Source organism: Lepidochelys kempii, chromosome 1 (genome assembly GCF_965140265.1).
Source record: "Lepidochelys kempii isolate rLepKem1 chromosome 1, rLepKem1.hap2, whole genome shotgun sequence".
In the NCBI taxonomy this organism is placed as follows: Eukaryota; Metazoa; Chordata; order Testudines; family Cheloniidae; genus Lepidochelys; species Lepidochelys kempii.
In genome coordinates this window covers 36337197-36359754 of record NC_133256.1, presented here as the reverse complement: position 1 = coordinate 36359754, position 22558 = coordinate 36337197, and the positions used below count along the sequence as shown (strand labels likewise).

The 22558-nt window shown below is 44.9% G+C and overlaps 2 protein-coding genes across 8 annotated transcripts in view; both read left to right on the top strand.

The window, feature by feature from the left end:
- The window catches only part of POGLUT3 (protein O-glucosyltransferase 3), a 41809-nt gene extending 34485 nt beyond the window's left edge, over nucleotides 1-7324 (top strand). For 6 of the 7 annotated variants that reach the window (XM_073339096.1, XM_073339086.1, XM_073339082.1 and 3 more), the window contains 2 exons: nucleotides 4798-4949; nucleotides 6363-7324. The gene's annotated coding sequence lies outside the window, so the exon portion shown is untranslated. The remainder of the gene's footprint in view (nucleotides 1-4797; nucleotides 4950-6362) is intronic. The other variant, XM_073339087.1, reaches the window with a different exon arrangement.
- Nucleotides 7325-18100: 10776 nt separating this feature from the next.
- Nucleotides 18101-22558, top strand: part of C1H11orf65 (chromosome 1 C11orf65 homolog) — a 31817-nt gene continuing 27359 nt past the window's right edge. The window contains exon 1 of the mRNA XM_073338981.1: nucleotides 18101-18157. The gene's annotated coding sequence lies outside the window, so the exon portion shown is untranslated. The remainder of the gene's footprint in view (nucleotides 18158-22558) is intronic.

Sequence of the window (22558 nt, the reverse complement as noted above, 5' to 3'; positions counted from 1 at the left end):
CTTCATATAATACTGTAACAAAAACAAATAGAAAAATAATGTCTGACGTTATAACAGGCCACTACATATTTCTAGATATTACTCAGAAAATACATTAGACTTTTGGAATGACTTCTTTAGTCTTTTTATAATCACATAGTGAAGAGCCCAAGGACTGAGCACTCACATATCCCATTTACTCCAATGGGAGTTGTGGTTGCTCAGCACCTCTAGGACCAGGCCCTTTGTATGTGCAAATCTATGCCCAGTGAACAGATCTGACTCTCTATATCAAAAATTTTCTTCTGATAGGTACAGAAGATCATTCCCAAACCTCTCAAGCAGGTCAGATACATTACTAAATGTGTTTGCTGTATTTTTCATTAATGTAAGTTACACCCTGCTTTGATGACATGTTCCAATGTGTAATAGTTGTCAAACTGGTTCTGTAAAGTAGGTCACCATGTATAGTTGTCCTAAGTGTCTGATGGAATATCTGTTAAAGGAAGCTTACAAGAAGTAGAAATTTGGACAGATGACTAGGGAGGAGTATAAAGATATTGCTAGAGCATGTAGGGGTGTAATCAGGAAGGCCAAGGCACAATTGGAGTTGCAGTTAGCAAGGGACGTGAAGGGTAACAAGAAGGGTTTCTACAGGTATGTTAGCAACAAGAAGAAGGTCACGGAAAGCGTGGGACCCTTACTGAATGGGGGAGGCAACATTGTGACAGATGATGTGGAAAAAGCTGATGTACTCAATGCTTTTTTTTGCCTTAGTCTTCACAGACAAGGTCAGCTCCCAGATGCTGCACTGGGCAACACAGTAGGGGGAGGAGGTGAGCAGCCCTCAGTGGTGAAAGAACAGGTTAGGGACTATTTAGAAAAGCTGGGCATGCACAAGTCCATGGGTCCAGATCTAATGCATCCAAGGATGCTGACGGAGTTGGCTGATGTGATTGCAGCGCCATTATTAAACATTATCTTTGAAAACTTGTGGCAACCAGGGGAGGTCCCAGATGATTGGAAAAAGGCAAATATAATGCCCATATTTAAAAAGGGGAAGAAAGAGAACCCGGGGAACTAAAGACCAGTCAGCCTCACTTCAGTCCCTGGCAAAATCATGGAGCAGGTCCTCAAGGAATCCATTTTGAAGCACTTGGAGGAGAAGAAGGTGATCAGGAACAGTCAGCATGGATTCACCAAGGGCAAGATATGCCTGACCAACCTGATTGCCTTCTATGATGAGATAACTGGCTCTGTGAATATGGGGAAAGCGGTGGATGTGATATATCTTGACTTTAGCAAAGCTTTTGATATGGTCTCCCACAGTATTCTTGCCAGCAAGTTAAAGAAGTATGGATTGGATGAATGGACTATAAGGTGTATAGAAAGCTGGCTAGATTGTCGGGCTCAACGGATAGTGATCAACGGCTCGATGTCTAGTTGGCAGCCAGTATCAAGCGGAGTGCCCCAGGCATCGGTCCTGGGGCCGGTTTTGTTCAACATCTTTATTAATGATCTGGATGATGGGATGAATTGCACCCTCAGCAAGTTCATAGATGACACTATGATGGGAGGAGAGGTAGATATGCTGGAGGGTAGGGATAGGATCCAGAGTGACCTAGACAAATTGGAGGATCGGGCCAAAAGAAATCTGATGAGGTTCAACAAGGACAAATGCAGAGTCCTGCACTTAGGAAGGAAGAATCCCATGCACCTCTACAGGCTGGGAACCGACTGGCTAAGCAGCAGTTCTGCAGAAAAGGACCTGGGGATTACAGTGTACGAGAAGCTGGATTTGAGTCAACAGTGTGCCCTTGTTGCCCAGAAGGCTAACGACATATTGGGCTGTATTACCAGGAGCATTGCCAGCAGATCGAGAGAAGTGATTATTCCCCTCTATTTGGCGCTGGTGAGGCCACATCTGGAGTACTGTGTCCAGTTTTGGGCCCCCCGCTACAGAAAGGATGTGGACAAATTGGAAAGAGTCCAATGGAGGGCAATGAAAATGATTAGGGGGCTGGGGCACATGACTTATGAGGAGAGGCTGAGGGAACTGGTCTTATTTAGTCTGCAGAAGAGAAGAGTGAGGGGGGATTTGATAGCAGCCTTCAGCTACCTGAAGGGGGTTCCAAAGAGGATGGAGTTAGGCTGTTCTTAGTGGTGGCAAATGACAGAACAAGAAGCAATGGTCTCAAGTTGCAGTGCGCGAGGTCTAGGTTGGATATTAGGAAACACTATTTCACTAGGAGGGTGATGAAGCACTGGAATGGGTTACCTAGGGAGGTGGTGGAATCTTCATCCTTAGAGGTTTCCATGGCCCGGCTTGATAAAGCCCTGGCTGGGATGATTTAGTTGGTGTTGGTTCTGCTTTGAGCAGGGGATTGGACTAGATGTCCTCCTGAGGTCTCTTCCAACCCTAATATTCTATGATTACATGCCCTGTAACTGGAATCAATTTTGACACAAACCCACAGGATACCTGGTCCTACTAGAGTCAGTGGCAAAACTCCCTTTGACTTCTATGGGAGCAGGATTTGAACCAATGTGTTCATGTTTGAGATAAAACAAAAAACAGCTCCAGAAGGGCTAGGTGGTCTAATGAATGAGTTCAGCTGGTGAAAAACTAAGTTCAAATACAACCATTGGTTAATGACAAGTGAAAAGTCAGTTTGAAGGCTCTTACTGGGCCAGAACCTAATAAGTACTGAGCATCTCCTGGGTGCACTAAGCAACCTCAACACCCACTGGCTTTACGAGAGCTGAAGCTGCACAGCATTTTGCAAGATTATTTCTCTAATTCCCCACTCTATTACCTGTCATGAGAGGCCCAGGATCAGAATGGCAAAGATGTTACACAAAAGCAGCAATATGCAAAATTGGCATAGCTGTATGGAGACACTTGAATTGCTCCTGTCAGTTGTTAGCCCCTTACATTCACAAAATTAATTCATAAATACTTTTAAATGATATATGCCTAATAATAAACCTGCTGAGCCAAATTAACTTGGCCAGTCTAGGTTCTGATTTTCAGAGATGCTGAGCAACACCAGCTTCCAGTGAAGTGAATGAAAGCTTCGGGTGCTCTGCACCATTGAAAAACTGTCAGTGCAGATTTAAGCTGTCAGTCTAAAAAGTGCAAGGAAATCTGCTTTTCAAAGAATTCCCAACTCTATAGATGAAGAGAAAAGATAATTAAACCAGTTAAATATGTACACAAAACTTGAGAAATAATTAGACAAAATCAGATATCATTTTAATATATTTTTAAAGCCTATAATTTTTCTACTTTAGGACTTCATGACAAAGTGCATTGTGCTACTTGGTCCCCAGTAAGAAAAGGATAACTTGACCTCTCCCCCTTCCTCTTCCCATACACAAATGCATGCTATTAGTAATAAATGTATTCTGATAGTGTCCAAAGGCCTCAGAGTGGCTGCTTGATAGAGGAGGCTTATGGAGGAAAATTGATTTAAGAAAGGTGGTCTTAGATTTGGACTGAACCACAGGCCAGAGAGATTTAGTTTCCTTTCTCCAGTAACCACTAACACTGGAACAGTCCTTACTGACTGGCTGGCCAGATTTTCAGTTGGGACAAAGAGCCAAGTTACCAACCAGATTCTGGCCATAAGTGGTCAGTAGGGCATTCCCCTGGCATAAGGCAACCCACTGCTGGTATTAAGATAGTGGAGCTGGCCTCAGCACCAGCAGTCTGAGGATCAGAAAGCCAAAACCAGCTCCCTCACTTCACTTCAGTCAACAGAGCTCAGACACAAGAGAGAATCTATAGCTTCAATGGAGATAATCATTTGTTCACTGGGGGACTAGGTAGCACTTTGCACCAAAGCATGTACTTATATTATCTTTATATCTATATATTTGTATAATAAGTTACATGTTTTTGTATTATCTTTACATTTCAACTGAATATAAAATTGACCAAAACCTATTTCCTCTAATAAGTGTTACTTTGGCACAGATGGAGATGAGGGCTCATTTCAGAAAGCTGTTTTTACTTGGGAGTTCGTGTACTTTGGCCTGCAATCAAACAGAATTCTTGGCATTGATACTTTACATTCTTAACATATTACTTGCATTCAGCTCTTTGATCATTGTTTCAAAGTTCTTTGGTCTTTCAAACCAAACAGTAGTGTCATCCCAAAATATTGAGTACTTTTAGTTTTTTGTACTTTTGTGCCCTCTTTTTCTTATTCAAAGATTTTGAATGTCTTTCTGACAAGATTCAGTGAGACAGTATCTCTTTGCCTAACCTCCCCACTTATAGAGTCATAGATACTAAGGTCAGAAGGGACCATTCTGATCATCTAGTCTGACCTCCTGCACAACGCAGGCCACAGAATTTCACCCACCCACTCCTGCGAAAAACCTCTCACCTATGTCTGAGCTATTGAAGTCCTCAAATCATGGTTTAAAGACTTCAAGGAGCAGAGAATCCTCCAGCAAGTGACCCGTGCCCCATGCTACAGAGGAAGGCAAAAAACCTCCAGGGCCTCTTCCAATCTGCCCTGGAGGAAAATTCCAAATATGGCGATCAGCTAAACCCTGAGCATATGGGCAAGATTCACCAGCCAGATACTGCAGAAAATTCTTTCCTGGGTAACTCAGATCCCACCCCATCTAATATCCCATCACAGGCCATTGTTCATTTCCCTCTCATTAGCGTATTGTCACTATATTATATGCTTCAGGATTTCTTTTTAAAGTGTTTTATTTGTTTGGATCTTCTTAACAAACAAACCATTCAGGATGATACATGGCATGATATGAGGAAAGATTAATGTTGCTAATATTCTGCAGAAAAGGACGCGAGGATTACAGTGGACAAGAAGCTGGATATGAGTCAACAGTGTGCCCTTGTTGCCCAGAAGGCTAATGGCATATTGGGCTGAATTAGAAGGAACATTGCCAGCAGATCAAGAGAAGTGATTATTCCCCTCTATTCGGCACTGGTGAGACCACATCTGGAGTACTGTGTCCAGTTTTGGGCCCCCCACTACAGAAAGGATGTGGACACATTGGAGAGAGTCCAGCGGAGGGCAATGAAAATGATTAGGGGGCTAGGGCACATGACTTATGAGGAGAGGCTGAGGGAACTGGGCTTATTTAGTCTTCAGAAGAGAAGAGTGGGGGGGATTTGATAGCAGCCTTCAACTACCTGAAGGGGGGTTCCAAAGAAGATGGAGTTAGGCTGTTTTCAGTGGTGGCAGATGACAGAACAAGAAGCAATGGTCTCAAGTGGGGGAGGTCTAGGTTGGCTATTAGGAAAAACAATTTCACTAGGAGGTTGGTGAAGCACTGGAATGGGTTACCTAGGGAGGTGGTGGAATCTCCATCCTTAGAGGTTTTTAAGGCCCAGCTTGACAAAGCCCTGACTGGGATAATTTACCTTGGGTTGGTCCTGCTTTGAGCAGGGGGTTGGACTAGATGACCTCCTGAGGTCTCCCAACCCTAATCTTCTATGATTCTATAAACAATAAATAAAGTCTCTTCATCCTGCTCCCATTAAAGTCCGCATTTAACCTTCATTGACTTCAATGGGAGCAGGACTGGAACTTAAGTGGGTATAGAATGATCATCTACCAGAATTTTAAGGTATCACCAACAAAAGGAAAAGAATTGTTGAGGGTGACCATATAGAGTAAAACAAAGAGTTACAATAATGATGAAACAGCATAGGAAAAATTAAGATGAGTGTTTAGAAAAAATGTCCTAAGAGGGCGATTTACTTGCAAAATAGTCTCTTTAAGCAAGCAGTTTAAGAAATTAAGACCTCACTTGCCCATCACTATAATATGTATTATATGAAAAACATAGATACATATATATTTCAAGACAGATTGGACAAAAGATTCGAGGTGTAACCCTGGCCCCACTGAAGTCAATGACTATGACAAAACTCACATTGATTTCAGTGAGGCCAGGATTTTCCCTTAGAGCTATACTGGAGGGGATGAGAGGGTGCCATCCTTTCTGGCAGCAAGGAAAGGACAAGCTGACCCAATAATTTTTCCCATCTTTAGTTTCTATGATTCAGTCATAATTAACACCCAATAGCACCTCCACAAGTAAAACCAGGTTATACAATAATACAGTAAAGGAAGATATACACTAAGCTGACATTAACATAAATAGGAGTAGGATCAGGCTCAAAAAGATGTAATTTTTGTAATAAAATACTGGTGGAAATTAATTTCCACTTCAGTCCATCTTCCAGTAGTGTAAGGAAAAAGGGAGGGAGGAAATATAAATATAGTTTTTCTACTTGACATCCTTCCACGGTGCACAATACTGCATCTATTTCCACTTAATCTGTCTTTTATAATCTACAAAAGCTATACACATGCAATTGTTGTATTTTTCAGGTTTCTTCAGAATGGATTCACTGCCTACGTATGAGAAATTACTTCTTTTGAAGAGATGTCTGTGGATCCCTTTTGCTTTCCGCTTCCCAAGAACCCTTCATTGGCTGGACTTGCCCATCCAGCTGAAGAGGACTCATTTAGTTCCTGTAGGAACTCAACAAACCACCTCTGAGTTAGCTGGAGGGTATTACTACAGAGCAGAGCCCAGTGTGCTAGAAAAGCCAGCAAATATTGTACCTGTAGCCTTTGAAAGTCACCCACTCAAAACAGTTACTAAGCCCTTTTGTGTCCTAAGCATGTTCTGCTTGCTTGTAGTAGTGTCAGCTCTGAACGTGAGTCATGACCTCTCACATGCTCCCAGACCAGCGGGACACGTATTGAGCTAAGACCTAAACTTAACAACACACTTTGTGATTTGTCAGATTTTTAACTGTTAGCAATATTGCCAACACTTGGTTAACAGAAGTTCAGAGGTCTTTCATCTTAAAGTTGTAACATGAAACCTTTACTCTTATCAAGATTGTACATCCTATACTGGAACATTTTGTTGCCATAGGTTCCAGTGAAACTACATAGGCAGACTGGAACATGTCATCCCTGTCAGCCACACCTCCAAATTCAAGATGTGTCCTCATATTTGATCTCTGCCTGATTAAAGTAATCCTCTGCTAGGGTAGAATGTCAGCTATTTTTCCACTGAAACAGGTGCATGAAATGTTATAGCTCAGAGATCCATATCACCTACACAAGTTAGGCCAACTATGAGCTCTTGTAATTGCTTGTTTTCTTAGTCCACATTTGTGATCCAGGACAGGAGGCATACCCTATCTGTAAATGGAAATAGTAAAGGCACAACCGGCCATGTTCTGAGTCGTAATTCTAAAACATGATGGTGCTGCACTACCAAATTGTCGAAAACCTGAGGGAAGACCTAATTTGAATAAAATGAAAACCTCAGACTCGTTCTGGTACTTGATGCAGTATGTCTTCTGAACTCTTTTGGCTATCTGTACTAGATTGTAAGAACTTTGAAGCAGGGATCCCCTGATGCCAATCCATGAAGGCAGTGGAGTTTCAAAATAAGGTGAACACAAGGGCGGCTTAACCGGTGGGCACTGTGGTCAGGGAAGCGCTGTGGTCAAGAAGCAAGGAGTGGGGTGGGCCTGGGATGAAAGGGAGCTCGGGGAATGAGTGGGGGAGGCAGTGGGGCCCAGAGGTGATGGGGGGGATTCCTCTGCCACTTTGGCCTTAGCCCCTCTACTTTTACAAAGGTTCCGGTGCCCTTGGGCTCCCCACAGTGACTTGTCTGCCTGGGCAGGTGCTGCGGCTCTTACCACAGCCTGGCTCCAGCTTCTGGCCTAGCCAAGGGGTGGGGCCTTGGGGGAGAGGAGGAGCAGAGGGCGGGGCCCTATAGTGATAGAGTTGTGGGGGGCTCAAAAGTTCTTTTTACCAAGAGCCCCCATTAACCTTAATGCACCTCTGGGCATTATACATCCAGAATGTACACTTGTTCTGAGGTCCTGAAGCAGGTGAGAGGCAAACCAGTTGAAAGTCCCTGGGTGAAGATAAAAAGGGAAAAAAACTGGGGCAATGTCATGGTAGGGGTTTACTATGGACCTCCAAATCAAGAGGAGGAGGCGAATGAGGCATTTCTAGAACAAATAACAGAAATATCCAAAACACAAAGCATGGGAGTATTGGGGGACTTCCACTACCCAGACATCTATTGGAAAAGTAATACAGCAAAACACAAAATTTCCAGAAGGTTCTTAGAATGTGTTGGGGACTTCTTGTTTCAGAAGGTGGGTGAAGTAAACAGGGGGACAACCATTTTAGACTTGATTCTGAATAGCAGTGAGGAAGTGATTGTGAATTTGAAGGAGCAAGGCAACTTGGATGAAAGTGATCATAAAATAATAGGCTTCATGGTTCTAAGGAAAGGAAGGAGTGAGAGAAGCAGAATAAGGCCAATGGATTTCAAAAAAGTAGTCTTTAACAAACTCAGAGAACTGGTAGGTAGGTAGGGTCCCACCAGAAGAGAATCCAAGGAACAAAAGAATTCAGGAGAGCTGGCAGTTTTTCAAAGAAAATATTAACAGCACAGGAGCAAACTATCCCAATGAGAAGAAAAGGAAGGAAGACTAGTAAAAGGCCAATACAGCTGCATCAGGAGCTCTTTAATGACCTGAAAATCAAAAAGAAATCCTATAAAAAGTGGAAACATGGACAACATGCTGAGGATGAGTACAAAAATATAGCACAAGATGTAGGGAGAAAATCAGAAAGGCTAAGGCTCCTAGCAAGGGACATAAAAGACAATAAGAAGAGGTTCTATAAGTACATTAGGAGCAAGAGTAGACAAAGAAAAATGTAGGTCCACTACTTAGCTGGGAAGAAAAGATAATAATGGATGACATCAAGAAAGCTGAGATGTTTAATGCCTATTTTGCTTCAGTCTTCACAAGGTAAATTCTGACCAGATACTCAACACAATATTAACAACAATGGGGAAGGTTAAAGAATATTTAGCTAAATTAGATGTATTCAAGTCAGCAGCACCTGAGGAAATTCACCCTAAGGGTACATAAGAAACTAACTGAAGCAATCTTGGACTCATTAGCATGATTATCTTCAAGAACTAATGGAAGACAGAGAAGACTCCAGAGAACTGGAGAAGGGCAAACATAGTATCTGTCTTCAAAAAGAGGAACAAAAGGACCCAGGGAATTATAGACAAGTCAGCCTAAGTTTTATGCCTGGAAAACTACTGGAACATGTTCTTAAACAATCGATTTGCAAGCACCTAGGGGATAACAGAGTGATAAATAATAACCTACACAGACTGGTTAAGAACAAATCATGCCAAACCAATGTAATTTCTTTCTTTAACAGGGTTAATGGCCTAGTGGATGTGGGGAAGCAGTACATCCAGTATAACTTAATTTTAGTAAAGATTTTGATGCAGTCCCACATGACTTTCTCATAAGCAAACTAGGGAAATGTGTGTGACATTGCATTTCATATTCCTTATGAAAATATGCTTATGATATGAATGACACAACTGAGATATACTTTATGCAAAATGGCGCATGTGAGATATCATTGGAAAGGTTATGATTTACTGAATGTGATTATCCAATTTGTATGCCTATATCATTTCTGTATCTGAAATTAGGAATATTGACTATGTATCTGTATTTCAACTATGCTACTTTGGGTGATGCCCACTGCTAACACTTCAGGTACAACAATGGAAAAGCCAGACAGGGCGGATGGCCCATTAGTGAGGACAATGGACTGTGAAAAGCCTGGCCTTCCAGTGGATGCTCCATACTGCCACTTACTCATGGAAGCTGTCGTCCGGTGGTCTTGTCAGCTGATACTAAAACATTACCTGGGACTTCTAGTAACTTTCCACTATGAGGGAAGGGGGGTAGGGTCAAGTTTGGGAAACAAAGGATTCCCGCCTTATGTAAATCCTATTTCAGGGTGGGGAGGAAGGCAAACAGGACTCCTCCTCTCCATGGCTGTCTGCCCAAGAAGAAAGACTGCAAAAGGGAAGGCAAGGGAGGACTCCAGACTGAGAGAGGGGTCCAGTCTGAAAAGGAATATAACTGGAACTCTGAACCACAGAAACTTTGCAAACTGCCTGCAACAATATCTAGGGTGAGAAGTACTATCTGTAACCAATTTCTTTAGTGAAACTAGCTTAGTTTGCGTGTTTAATTTCATTTGCTTAGTAATCTGCTTGGTTCTGTTTGTTACCCCCTTTACCACTTAAAATCTGCCTTTTATAGTTAAAAATTTGTTTTGTTTATTATTAAACCCAGTTTCTGTCATTTCTAACTGTGGGGGTAAGAAGTGTGCACACCTCTCTCCACATTGAGGGAGGAGGTGAATTTCATAATATATCTTTGGGTTTGCACTCCAAGGGAGGTGGACATCTGAGTGCTGGAGCAAGTCCCTTAAACTGAGTCTTCTCAGAGCTGATCTACAGCTGGGTGTGGCCCTGCCTGTGTGTGTGTTAGAGGAGGTTTTAAGAGCCTGGCTCAGCAAGAGAGGTTAAAGAGGGCCCATACTGGCAGAACAGATAGATTCAGTGGTATCTCAGCACATCAGGTGGCTTCCCAAGGAGTCCAACCCATCACAATGTAGTCTAGATGAAATTACTATAATATGGGTGTGATCCTAAGAGCACCCCAGTGCCAGAGGGAAAGGGGCTCCCTGGTATCAGCTGATGAGTTTCAGCTGACCTAACCAATTCAGCATACCCCAACTCCCTATGAATATATCTGGATCTAAAAGGTGTCATGTAGTATGTAATTGTAAAACTAATAACTCCTTGATCATTAATATTCTTTTGTGATGTATGTATGTAGTGTGTATTAAGTTATGGATACATGCTGAAATTACAACTAAAATGTATTTAAACCAGGCATACCATGAGGAGAACAAAGGAATGTGTTTGTGTCTCTGCCCAGCCTGGTCGTCAAGCAGAGACAATGAAGGTCAAGCTAACAAATAGGGGAGGAACAGCTTCCAGTAGGGAAGAGAAACTTTATCTGGGATATAAAGACTGGGGGTCTGAACCTCACGTGATAAGCAACTGAATCTACTGACTACATATAATCTTACTGTATTATAAAAGTTTATCAAGTGAGGTGTTTTATGAAAGCCTATGACACAGTGATGATTAATTTCATTGTAAAATATATGTATTAACACTATATAAGGAATTATGGATACTCATTGATATTAGGTTTTACAGTCTGTGTCCATACAAAGGGAGAAACTGGTCTCTCCCAGAGAGGAGAGAATATCACAGCTATTTACTTGTCTCCCATTTAAATTAAGCATGGGGTAATCAAAACAATGGAAGCCCCACTTACATACAGCATACAGGGTAACAGGAAGTCCACAGAGATAGAAAAAAGGAGTGAGGTCACCCTGCCTCTTGAAATAAGGTCATTGAACTTTGGAAGGTATAAGAAAGAAAGAAGCCATCTATGACATCCATCACTAGACAGACACAAAGGAACAGAGTACTTGCAAGCTGAGAAAGATGGGTCTTTCAACCAAGGGAGAGTTGAAGTCTCTGGCAACTGGATGTAAATGAGAAACCTGCTTAGGCAAATATATTTCATCTATGAAGACAAGGGAAACCAATCCTTTGTGCTTCTGTGGAAAGTCTTAACTGAGAGAAAGTCAGCCAGGGCTGGAAAGAAGAAAGATTGGCAAGAAATCTGGGTAGAACGAAGACTGTAGCTAGTTTAGTCTTAGCCACTGGAAAGTATATTTTGTTTTATTTCTCTTTCTGTCTTCATTCCTCATACCTGAACTCACTTAGTCTATGTATATTTTGTTAATACATTTGTTTTATTTTCACTATAAACCAACTCAATGCTGTGTTTGAAGGTTTTACCGCAGTTAATAAGCTGTAATGTGCTTTTGTTTCTTTCAAGGAGCAACAAACCTTATTATTTCTCTGAGTGGTCCAGGTGAGGGCTGGACACTTCATGGCATATGGTTTTGGGAAAATCCAGTAATGGGAGCATGTTGGGGTCACCTTGCTGGTTGTAACCAAGGCTGGTGGAAGCCAAAGTGAGGGTGTGGAAATCTAAATGGGCTACTGGGGTCAGAGCTGTCTAGCACACGTACACTCAGGGTGTGACCTGCACAGTTGTAGGCTGACTATGAGTGTCGCATGCTGTGACCTAAATTAGCGAAGCATGGTGAGGAACCCAGGATTGCCGTCCAGTGATGACACAATCCCTTACTGCTCTGGATTGCTTCCCAAAGTATGACGGTAAATGCACAACTGGTTGAAAAACTGTACTCAGAGTAGTTATTAATAGGGCTCCGTATCTGTCATGGAGATCGCAGAAGTTACAGATTCTGTGACTTTCTGTGACTTCTGCAGTGGCCCATGTGGCTGGCCCCAGGGCCACCCAAGCAGCTGGCCTCAGGGACAGCTGCTCAGGCAGCCCCCAGGGACATCCACACTAGCTACTGCTGGAGCGGCTCTGCAGCCAGGCACTTGGGTGGCTCCGCAGCCAGTCGCATTGGCTGGAGCTGCCTTGGGGACAGCTGCATTGGGTGCTGCTTGGGCGGCCCCGAACAGTTGGCCCTGGGGACCACCCAAGCAGCAACTGGTGCAGCTGGCCCCCGAGATCACCTGAGCAGTGGTCCCAGGGGCGGCAGGAGCAGTTGCAGCTCTGTGGCCCCTAGCAAAGGTCCGGGGACGGCCGGAGTAGCAGGGGAAGCAGGGTAGCCCTGAGGGGTGGCCGGAGCAGCTGCTGCTTAGTGGCCGCCAGCAGCTTGTGCCGCTGGCCCTGACATACCCCCCCAGAGCAGCGCCCCCTCAGGGGCACCCCATAGAGCAGCAGCCTCCTGGTCCTTCCCAGCAGCACTCCCCCAGCAGTGGCCCCCTGTGTTGCCCCAGAGCAGCGGCTCCCCCGGGACCCCCCAGAGCAGCAGTGCTCCCCAGCTATGATTTAGTCAGGGGTATTTATAGTAAAAGTCCTGGACAGGTCACAGGCAGAATTTTTGTTTATTGCCCATGACCTTCCATGACTTTTATTAAAAATACCCATGACTAAATCGTAGCCTTAGTTATTAGTGGTTCATTATCAAACTGGGAGGACATTATTTAGTGGTGTTCTGCACTAGTAAATATTTTCATTAATGATTGGGATAAGGGGGCAGAAAGTATGCTTATAAAATTTATGGATGACACCCATCTGGGAGGGGTTGTAAGCACTTTGGAGGACAGCATTAGAATTCAGAAGGACATTGATAAATTGGAGAACTGGAAATCAACAAGATGGAATTTAATAAAGACAAATGTAAAGGATTACACTTCGGAAGGAAAAAAATCAAATGCACAAATACTGCCTAGCCAGTTACTTCCAATTTTGTAATACTGCAGAAAAAGATCTGGGGTTGTAATGGATCAAAACTTAATATGAGCCAGAAATGCGATGCAGTTGCAAAAATGGCAAATATTGTTCTGGGGTGCATGCACTGGAGTGTTGTATGTAAGACATAGGAGGAAATTTTTCTGCTCTACTTGGAATTGGTGATGCTTCAGCTGGAGAACTCTCCAATTTTGGGTGCCACACTTTAGGAAAGATGTGGACAAATTGGAGCGAGTTCAGAGGAGAGCAACTAAAATGACTTAGAAAATATGACCTCTGAGGAAAGGTTAAAGAACAGGACATGTTTAGCCTTGAGAAAGGAAGACTGAGGGAGGGACATAAGTCTTTGAATAGATTATGGGCTGTTACAAAGATGATGCTGATCAATTGTTCTCCGTGTCCACTGAAGGTAAAACAAGAAGTACTGTAATGGGCTTAATCTGCAGATTTACCTTAGATATTAAGAAAAACTTAAGGATAATTAAGTACTGGAATAGATTAACAACGTGATCTTGTAGAATCCCCATTGTTGGATGTTTTTAAGAACAGGCTGTCAGGGATGGTCTTTCTAGGTATATATGTCCTGCCTCAGCATGGGAAGATGGACTAGATGACCCTGAGGTCAAGCTCTCTTTCGGCCCTATAGTTTATAAATTGCAACTACTTATCTATGTGCCTGTAAAACCCTCATTAACATAGTATTTGAGCACCTTGTGACAGGTTGGCTCACAGAAAGCCCCTTTGGGACTGCCACCTGATGTGTCTAGTGTGGAAGTAGATAAAGGGAATTTGGATGCAGGCCTCTGAAATGAGCAGGAGTCAGGCTAACTCTAGCTTTAATAACACGAGATTTGTAGAAGCAGGGATAGTGCGAAGCGAGTGGGAAAAGAACTGTGAAAGAGGCTGTTGTGACCTTGTATTAGATAAGAATAGAATGTAGACTATAAGAGAAATTGGTGAGAAAAATAAGATCTAATGAAGGAATATGTATAAACAATATGCAGCTGTTGCTGATTGTCTGTAATAAAGGTATAAATGCTTGCTCTAATTGTTTATCTTTAGAGAGACCTGCCTAGGTGGGGGAAACCCTGTGTCCCAGTGCACTCTCTCCCTCTGTGCAATTGCTTGAGATAATAAAGTGTATCTGACTTGCTGCACCCAACCTGAGAGTGAGAACTGTGTTTTTCTGCGACACTAGACTACCTCTGAGACTGTTTCCCCTGCCAGTTTAGGACTTCAGTACCTTGCCTTGTTTGAGCCAGACATGCTTGCCTGCTGCAAACACAGATCCAAGCCTGAACCACGTCCCCCACAAGCTGCAGGCTTAACTGAAAACAGTTTAAGTGCTCCTGTCTCTAGCACTCAGATACCCAGCTCCCAATGGGGTCCAAACCCCAAATAAATCTGTTTTACCCTATATAAAGCTTATACAAGGTAAACTCATAAATTGTTCGCCCTCTATAACACTGATAGAGAGATATGCACAGCTGTTCCCCTCCCCCCAGTATTAATAAATACTCTGGGTTAATTAATTAGTAAAAAGTGATTTTATTAAATATAAAAATCCAAGTAATAACAGACAGAATAAAATAAATTACCAAGCAAAACAAAACAAAAACACGCAAGTCTAAGCCTAATACAGTAAGAAACTAAATGCAGGTAAAGCTCACCCTCAGATTTCAGAGTAACAGCCGTATTAGTCTGTATTCACAAAAAGAAAAGGAGTACTTGTGGCACCTTAGAGACTAACCAATTTATTTGAGCATGAGCTTTCGTGAGCTACAGCTCACTTCATCGGATGCATACTGTGGAAACTGCAGAAGACATTATATATACACAGAGGAGGTAATAGCTTATCCAAAGTTCTCACTTTGGATAAGCTATTACCAGCAGGAGAGTGAGTTTGTGTGTGTGGTTTTTGGAGGGGGGTGGGGGGTTGAGAGAACCTGGATTTGTGCTGGGAATGGCCCACCTTGATTATCATACACATTTTAAAGAGAGTGGTCACTTTGGATGGGCTATTACCAGCAGGAGAGTGAGTTGGGGGGGGGGCGGGGCGGAGGGTGAGAAAACCTGGATTTGTGCTGGAAATGGCCCAACTTGATGATCACTTTAGATGAGCTATTACCAGCAGGAGTGTGGGCTGGGAGGAGGTATCGTTTCATGGTCTCTGTGTATATAATGACAGGTTTCAGAGTAACAGCCGTGTTAGTCTGTGTTCGCAAAAAGAAAAGGAGTACTTGTGTGGCACCTTAGAGACTAACCAATTTATTTGAGCATTAGCTTTCGTGAGCTACAGCTCACTTCATCGGATGCATACTGTGGAAACTGCAGAAGACATTATTTATACACAGAGACCATGAAACGATACCTCCTCCCACCCCATTCTCCAGCAGGAGAGTGAGTTTGTGTGTGTATGGGGTGGGGGGTGAGAAAACCTGTATTTGTGCTAGAAATGGCCCACCTTGATTATCATGCACATTGTAGGGAGAGTGGTCGCTTTGGATGAGCTATTACCAGCAGGAGAGTGAGTTTGTGTGTGTGGTTTTTGGTGGGGGGTGGGGGGGGTGAGAAAACCTGGATTTGTGCTGGAAATGGCCCACCTTGATTATCATACACATTTTAAAGAGAGTAGTCACTTTGGATGGGCTATTACCAGCAGGAGAGTGAGTTTGTGTGTGGGGGGGGGCGAAGGGTGAGAAAATCTGGATTTGTGCTGGAAATGGCCCAACTTGATGATCACTTTAGATAAGCTATTACCAGCAGGAGAGTGGGGTGGGAGGAGGTATTGTTTCATGGTCTCTGTGTATATATAATGTCTTCTGCAGTTTCCACAGTATGCATCCGATGAAGTGAGCTGTAGCTCACGAAAGCTCATGCTCAAATAAATTGGTTAGTCTCTAAGGTGCCACAAGTACTCCTTTTCTTTTTGCGAATACAGACTAACACGGCTGTTACTCTGAAACCTGTCATTATATTCACACTCATTAGCATATTTTCATAAAATCATATGGAGTGCAACATCACACACCTCATAATTTTTTAATATATTTATACTCACAACACCCCTAGAAAGTTCTATTAACTCCCTTTTTACAAAGAACTGAGGATCAGGAAGACAACTTACCCAAGGTTACAAATGATATCTGTGGCAGAGCAGGGAATCAAATCTTGGTCTCCAAAGTCCTATGCTAGTGTTCCATCTAGTGGTCTACCTTTCCTCTCCTACATGCACAAAATATATATTAGTCATCTTTGTATTCCAGGTGAATTCCCTTTGGTTCAGGACTGCTCTTCAAGAAGGCGCACTAATACAGGCTAAGAAATGTCTTCTCTGACAGTGGCATCATTATATTCCAGATAATAGAGTCTGTATCTGCCCTGTCACTCCCCCACCCCTGTTGCTTTCCTACAGTATTTTAAATCGGGGGTAAACAGTACAATCTGTGGTCCAATCCTGACAGGTGCACAATGCCCACACATCTCAATGTGCTGAGGGCATCTATCTCCTTACAGAAGGGTGCCCTCATTTGTGGAGGGCAGGAGCTAGGTGAGCCTCCTTTGGGGCTGGTGAAATACTTCCCTCTGAGGGAAAATGGGGGCAGTTCTGCTCTTGTCTTGACCTGGAACAGCAGTCCCAACCCTGGAAAGATCTCATCTTCCTCAGTTCCCCAGAGCCCTTGGCTCCCATTCTGCACCCCAGCCAGAAGGAAACTTCTGGACTCCCCTGGATCTCCCCTCCTCAGTCCCCAGCCGAAGACACCTCCCTCAGACCCTCCCCTCCCCACCCTCCAGCCCGGAGACACCTCCCCCGCACACACACCCCCTGAGCCCCCAGCCGGGAGACACCTCCCCTGGACCCGCCCCCCAGCTCCCAGCCGGGAGACACCTCCCCCGGACCCCCCCCCCTGAGCCCCCAGCCGGGAGACACCTCCCCTGGACCCGCCCCCCAGCTCCCAGCCAGGAGACACCTCCCCCGGACCCCCCCCCTGAGCCCCCAGCCGGGAGACACCTCCCCTGGACCCGCCCCCCAGCTCCCAGCCAGGAGACACCTCCCCCGGACCCCCCCCCTGAGCCCCCAGCCGGGAGACACCTCCCCTGGACCCGCCCCCCAGCTCCCAGCCGGGAGACACCTCCCCCGGACCCCCCCCCTGAGCCCCCAGCCGGGAGACACCTCCCCTGGACCCGCCCCCCAGCTCCCAGCCGGGAGACACCTCCCCCGGACCCCCCCCCCTGAGCCCCCAGCCGGGAGACACCTCCCCTGGACCCGCCCCCCAGCTCCCAGCCGGGAGACACCTCCCCCGGACCCCCCCCCCTGAGCCCCCAGCCGGGAGACACCTCCCCTGGACCCGCCCCCCAGCTCCCAGCCAGGAGACACCTCCCCCGGACCCCCCCCCTGAGCCCCCAGCCGGGAGACACCTCCCCTGGACCCGCCCCCCAGCTCCCAGCCAGGAGACACCTCCCCCGGACCCCCCCCCTGAGCCCCCAGCCGGGAGACACCTCCCCTGGACCCGCCCCCCAGCTCCCAGCCGGGAGACACCTCCCCCGGATCCCCCCCCTCAGCCCCCAGCCGGGAGACACCTCCCCCGGACACCCCCAGCCCCCGGACACGCCCCAGTCCGGAGACACCTCTCACAGACCCCCGAGCCGGGAGACACCTCCCTCTCAGCCCCCAGCCGGGGTCACCTCCCTGGTCCCGGTCCCCTCCCCAGCCGGGAGACTCCTCCCCCGGACACTTCCCCTGCTCTGGACCTTCCTCCTCTCACCTATAAGCCCCGCCCCCCTCAGTCCCCGCCCCTAGGCTGTGGGTTACTATAGCAACGGGAGGCGCAGCTGCCACCAGCCGAGCCGACCTGGCGCTGCGGGGCCCGGTACCCGGTGAGGTGCGGGGGGGGGAGGGGGGGCGCGCAGGGCTTCCCCTCACCCCCGCCTGTCGCCAGCAGTTCACCCAGGAGGGGAGCGGGGAAAATCACCTCCTGGCCCCGACCCCCCCTCCCGCTCCGGGGCCCCTCCTGCTCCCAGGGTTTCCCTGTCTCCTTTCCAGTCATTTCCTGGCTCCTCTCCTCCGCTCCAGGCGCCGCAAGGCGTCCCGCTAACTCCGGGGCCACTTTTATTTAGGTGCCTTTATTCTTTTTTCTAAAGCCATCAATTGTCGGGTTTTTTTAGTCCCTGCCCCCCCGGCCCCAAAGACAACTGCTTCAAAGGCTCTTTTCCTGTTTAAATAAAAATGTGCATATGTGTTGGAGGGAAACAAATTTGGATAATGCACACATTTAGTTTTCAAAATTCCCGAAAATTATTGTAAAGAAAACATAAGAACGGCCATACTGGGTCAGACCAAAGGTCCATCTAGCCCCGTACTCTGTCTTCTGACAGTGGACAGTGGCAGGTGCCTCTGAGGGAATGAACAGAACAGGTAATCATCAAATGATCCATCCCCTGTCACCCATTCCCAGCTTCTGGCAAACGGAAGCTAGGGACACCATCCCTGCCCATCCTGGGTAATAATCTTTGCTACACCTATCCTCCATGAACTTATCTAGTTGTTGTTTTTTTTAACCCCGTTACAGTCTTGGCCTTCACAACATCCTCTGGCACAGAGTTCCACAGACTGTGTGTTGTGTGAAGAAATACTTCCTTTTGTTTGTTTTAAACCTGCTGCCTGTTAATTTCATTGGGTGACCCCTGGTTCTTGTATTTTGAGAAGGAATAAATAACACTTCCTTATTTACTTTCTCCACACCAGTCATGGTTTTCTAGACCTCAATCATATCCGCCCCTTAGTCTTCTCTTTTCCAAGCTGAAAAGTCCCAGTCTTATTAATCTCTCCTCGTTTGGAAGCTGTTCCATACCCCTAATCATTTTTTTAAAATGCGAGAAACAATTATCTCAAAGTTATCAAAATAGCCCGTACAGTTTCCTGTCAAACATGATAATTTTCTGTGGGGAATAAGGCTGCTATTTCTGCTGTTGTGTCCCACCCACTTTTAGCTAAGAACTAAAGCAGAGAGCTTTTTAGCTCGGTTGCTCTGTACCTCCTCCTCAAAGACAAAATCTATGGTAACATGGATTGCACAGATGTACAACACCTTCAAAGGCTATTTGTATTATTCAACCTTTTTATGGCCAGAAGAACACAGCTGCTTTAATGGAAACATGCAAACTAACTGTAATCACTGTAAAGTCAGCATTTAAAAATGTAGAATAAAGTGAGTAGTTCAGCATGATACAGAGTATGACAGATGTAGAAATGGAATCTAGTTTAAACTCAGGGAAGATGCTCATGCAGTTTGGCTAATGAGAACTCTAGCAGCAATTTAGAAGCCAGATTTTTATTTCTTAGAGATTGGAGGCAATATCCTTATATTTTGTAAATTTAAACTCTGTACACTTTATAATCCATGGAAGATTATCACTTTCAAATCCAAATTTATGCTTGCAGAACTTGGCATATATTTTACTGACTTGCATGACTTGTGTTGAAAAATCAGAATGGATCTTTTCAAATGCATTGTAAATCAAAATGCAATAGTGTCTTAGGCGAAATTACACCCAAAATATACAGTACTACAAAATTTAAAGACATCCCTGAAATTAAACTTCAAAGATGTACTGAAATTCCTCACTTTAAAAGATATTACATGTTTTGATGCCAGTTCTTCAAGGTGTTGCTTACCTTCAATTCCACTGAAATCAATGAGTTGAAGGCAATCAGTATGGTCCAGGAGTTATTCAGCACCGTTTGTGAGAGTGCTCTTTGCTTGGTCTTTTATTTTTGTCATTTGATGACAGATTATTATTGCACCAAATCAACTTTTCCAGAGGAAGCACTTCCTTTTACTGACGGACATAAGTTTTGATCTGTATAATTAGGTTGAGATAAGATAAATTGACCTGGTAATGTCAATTGGAATTTGCATTTAAGCATTGTGTTTGCTTTCCCTATTGCATGGTCCTAAGGCCTTGTCTACTACTACCACTTTACAGCGCTGCAACTTTCTCACTCAGTGTAGGTGCCCAGGCCCTGTCTCATGCCTAAATTCCACTGCAATTCCCTCATGTATCTCAGCTGCAGGGCCCAATCTGTCAGGCAGTCACAGAGCATGCCTGATCCCACATAAAATGGGGGTGGGGGAAGGGGAAAGCATATCCTCCATTATAACCTTTAGTCTAATGGATAGGGTACTTGCACAGGATGTGGGAAATCGTGGTTCAGGCCCCTCTGACTGATAAGAAGAGATTTGAATGAAGGTTTCCCACTTCACAGATGAGTGCCTTAACCACTGGACTATAGTCATTTTTGCTCTCTTTCTGGCTAAGTGCATATTTAATTATTTTTATCCAGTGGAACACCTTAGAGAGAAACCCACTTCAGAATATCCCAGAGCCCAGTGGTTATGGTACTCACCTCAGAGGTGAGAAAACCATCTTCAAATCCCTTCTCTCCAGGTGGAGGAGGGAATTGAACCAGGGTCTCCCACATCCTGGATGAGTTCCCCAACCACTGAATTAAAAGTTAAGGGAGTCTTTCTCCTTCACTCATCACCACATGGCCATTTTCCATGGAATTGGGTTTTCCACTGCTGTTGTGGCCAGAGATAGCTTTGGGGCCTGTCACGGGAGAGGGTTCGTGGCTATGGATCCCAAATGGGATCCAGCCTGGACTGTTTGGCATGTAACTCCAGGAGAGAGTTGGGGCTTAGAACACACACCTCTCCTCAGCATCTATTCATTAGCTTAGGCAGCTCCTTGTCTAGTGTGCTGGCTTTGTGGATCCCATTGTTAGGTGCTTATCTCTGCCCATGCATTTTATAAGGAGCCTATGCACTTAAGTCAGAGTCTCTGGCATCCACTGGATGGCTAGGTGCTTAAAAGTTAGGTGTTGCAATGCCAAAGTCCCTTTGTGGATTTTTGCCTTGGCCCCTAATAGCACCTAGAATCCAAGAGCAGATGAGGTCCTAAAATCAGTCCTAAATTGTGAGCCTTTAGGGCAGAGGATGAGACACATCCTTGATCATGAGGGCAAGAATCACTTGGCCATCCCTTCAAGCTTCTTCCCAAGTCTATTAGAATCACCTCTATTTTGTTCAGACTGACTTTCAGTTAAATTGCTGCCATGCATATTCCAGCCAGGATCAGGCACTAACAAAGCACCCACATTGCATCACCTGAGTTAACTGAAATTACAAAAGTGAGCTGAATTTCATCCTTACACTGAGAGCACTGCAGCCCAAGTCATCTCATAGTTCCCCACAGTGATATCTTACACCAACCTTGAAAAAAGAGGCATCAAGGTAGAGCTTTACAGAACCCCACATGAAAGAACCATCAGAGCACTCATTTGAGGGAAGCTGGTACTTTACTTATTACTTCTTTTGTTCTATTCTTTTAGGTATATAGGTCCAACTGACATGATGCAATTAGACACATGTTCTCCCATAACCTCTAAAACCTCAGGAAGTTAAACTGGCTACAACTCCTCCAGTGAGAGCACTGTCAGCAGAATTGCACTGTCCAACTTATTACAGTAAAGAGCTTTCAAAGGTGTGATGCTAAAGTTCAAAGAATGGTGATGCTAAAGATGAAGCAAATTTTCTTGTTTTCCACCATTGCTTCTGCATTCTTCATCTTTAGCATCACAATGCCATACAACTTTGAAAACTCTTTATTATAATCATTGGACTGAGTGCAATTGTGCTGACAGTACTCTAACCTGTTGGCCATACATTTCTACTCCTGACAGTCATCAATAAACCAAGTTTACCTATGAGGATCATGAAGAAAGAGAAGATGCTTAAGAATCATCATATAAATAGTTCAGGAAAAAATATCATAATGTCCTACCAGCCATTAGACAAATTGAGTCACCAGCTGTAGAGCATAGAGAATTCTGCCCTGATGATGACACTGTCTGAAAAAGGTGTAATTTCCACCCTGCTGTCACCACACATTACCAAAGACAAGATCCACGTTATGCCCCGCTCTGCGCATGACACCTGAAATTACCTGACAAAATACACATTTAGGATTTTGTGTTTCTCCTGCTATAGTGGCTGATATTACATCCAAAGCAGATATTACATCCGAGGCTGGAGCACCCATAGGGAAAATTTAGTGGGTGCTCTGCACCCACCGGCAGCCAAGCTCCCCTCACCCACCGTCCCACCTCCCCCACTGAGTGCACTGTGTCCACGCTTCTCTGCCTACCTCCCAGCGCTTCCCGCCCTCCCAGTGCTTTAGCACACTCCGTGAGGTGTGGGAGGAGCGGGAATGTAGCGT